General features: G+C 32.7%; 1 non-coding gene across 1 annotated transcript; it reads right to left on the bottom strand.

Annotated features, from left to right (window-relative positions):
• Window positions 1-1,861: 1,861 nt before the first annotated feature.
• On the bottom strand, window positions 1,862-1,964 carry LOC112395764 (U6 spliceosomal RNA). The gene has a single exon (XR_003002433.1). It is a non-coding gene; the product is annotated as a U6 spliceosomal RNA (small nuclear RNA).
• Between the last annotated feature and the right edge of the window lie 774 nt (window positions 1,965-2,738).

Raw genomic sequence — 2,738 nt, 5'->3', positions numbered from 1 at the left:
TTTGCACATCTCATTAACTTATTCTTTAAAAAATGCCATGTCTCTTTCACTTGATTTCACAGTCATTTTCTTTAATATTTAGATTTTCTCCACTGTTTTTTCAAGTTGATATAATTTTATTTTTTTTTAATTTGTATTGGAGTACAGTTGATTTACAATGTTGTGTTAGTTTCTGATGTACAGCAAAGTGAATCAGTTAAACACATATCCACTCTTTTTTTTTTTTTTTTAGACTCTTTTCCCATTTAGGCCATTTATTGAGGTAACGTTGGTTTATAACATTATGTAAAGTTGTTCCCCTTTACCCATTTAGCCCTCACCCCACCCCTTCCCCTCTGGTAACCACTACTCTGTTCTCTATATCTACATGTTTATTTTTGTTTGGTTTGTGCATTTATTTCATTTTTTGTTTGTTTTTTATATTCCACATATGAGTGAAACCATATTGTGTTTGTCTTTCTCCATGTGACTTGTTTCACTTAGCATCATACCCTCAAAGTCAATTGATGTTAGGATTTTATTTCTTTGGTTTCAATTTTACTGTTTTGAAAAGAAAAAAAAATAAGAAATATCTCATTATTAATATACTCTAATTTTCCCTCTTGTACATTAATTGTTGCTTTTATTATTTTACACTCCTTAGTTTTGCTTTTGTTGTTTATCCACTGTTGCCACTTCCAGGTCCCCCTGACATTTTGGTCACCTCCTTGAATTTGTTTCATAATACTTGGGCCCATTTTAGAGTTAATGTAATCTCTGATGGCCTACCTGATCTTTAGGTCCTGGCCATCTCTGATTTGACCCATAAGCCTGGACAACATTTAGTGGCTCATAACTTTAAGAATAATAAAGAATTCAACTTACCTATTGAGATGATTTATGATTTTTTATTCTTCAATTTGTTAATATGGTGTATCACATTGATTAATTTGTGTGTACTGAAGAATCCTTGCATCCCTGGGATAAACCCCACTTGATCATGGTGCATGACCCTTTTAATGTGCTGTTGGATTCTGTTTGCTAGTATTTTGTTGAGGATTTTTGCATCTATATTCATCAGTGATTTTGGCCTGTAATTTTCTCTTTTGGGGACATTTTTGTCCGGTTTTGGTATCAGGGTGATGGTGGCCTCATAGAATGAGCTTGGGGGTATTCCTCCCTCTGAAATTTTTTGGAAGAGTTTAAGAAGCATAGGTGTTAGCTCTTTTCTAAATGTTTGATAGAATTCCCCAGTGAAGGTATCTGGTCCTGGAGTTTTGTTTGTTGGAAGATTTTTAATCATGGTTTCAAGTTCATTTCTTGTGAATTGGTCTGTTCATATTTTCTATTTCTTCCTGGTTCAGTCTTAGAAGGTTGTACTTTTCTAAGAATTTGTCCATTTCTTCCAGCTTGTCCATTTTATTGGCATATAGTTGCTTGTAGTAGTCTCTTATGATCCTTTGTATTTCTGCTGTGTCAGTTGTAACTTTTCCTTTTTCATTCTAATTTTATTGATTTGAGTCCTCTCCCTTTTTTTCTTGATGAATCTGGCTAAAAGTTTATCCATTTTGTTTATCTTCTCAAAGAACCAGATTTTAGTTTCATTGATCTTTGCTATTGTTTTCTTCATTTCTATTTCATTTATTTCTGCTCTAATCTTTATGATTTCTTTCCTTCTACTAACTTTTTTGTTTGTTCTTTCTCTAGTTACTTTAGGTGTAAGGTTAGGTTGTTTATTTGAGATTTTTCTTGTTTCTTGAGGTAGGATTGTATTGCTATAAACTTCCCTCCTGGAACTGCTTTTGCTACATCCCATAGGTTTTGCATCATCATGTTTTTGTTGTCATTTGTTTCTAGGCATTTTTTGATTTCCTCTTTGATTAAAAATGTGGAATGCTTCACGAATTTTCATGTCATCCTTGTGCAAGGGCCATGCTAATCTTCTCTGTATCATTCCAATTTTAGTATATGTGCTGCCAAAGCAAGCATGATTCTGTGTTTCTTGTTTGTTCCTCTCTTTTTCTTTTTGTTTTTCTTTTTTGTGGTTTTTTTGCTTTTATTTTATGCTTGTGTTCTCTTATTTTTGTTTTTTTAATGTATTATACGTTTTTTGATTTGTGCTTACCCTGTTTTTCAAGTATGTTATCCCCTTCCCATATCTACTTGCTTTAGACTGATAGTCATATCACATTCCAAAAAAGAAAAAAAAAAGGAATCTACATTTTCTTACTTTTCTCTCCCACAGTTTTATGATTTTGATATCCTCCTCTTTTACATCTTCATTTTTATTCTTCTGCTGTTCATGTGGTTATCATCGTTTTCACAAAAATATTTTGACTTTTTCTTTTAATCTGGCTTATTTAAGTGATTTACTTTCCAATTGTGATTTTCTCCTTCCTATAGATTCTTGCTTCTTTTCTATTTAGAGAAGACCTGTTAGTATTTCATTTAGGACAGGTTTAGCATTGCTGTATTCTTTCCAGTTGTGCTTGTCTGAGAAATTCTTTCCCTCCATCTATTCTAACTGATATCTTGCTGGTTAGAGTATCCTAGGTTGCAGATTTTTCCCTTTTAGAACTTTGAATATATCTTGCCACTCCCTTCTTGCCTGCAACGTTTCTATAGAGAAATCAGCTTATAGCCTTATGGGGGTTCCCTTGTAATTAACTATTTGTTTTTCTCTTGCTGCCTTTAAATCCCCTTTTTATCTTTAACTTTTACCATTTTAATTATAAAAGGTTTTGGTGTAGGTCTGTTTG

The sequence above is a fragment of the Neophocaena asiaeorientalis genome, unplaced genomic scaffold (assembly GCF_003031525.2).
Source record: "Neophocaena asiaeorientalis asiaeorientalis breed wild unplaced genomic scaffold, Neophocaena_asiaeorientalis_V1.1 scaffold316, whole genome shotgun sequence".
Lineage (NCBI taxonomy): Eukaryota > Metazoa > Chordata > Mammalia > Artiodactyla > Phocoenidae > Neophocaena > Neophocaena asiaeorientalis.
This window is presented reverse-complemented; position numbering and strand designations above follow the sequence as displayed.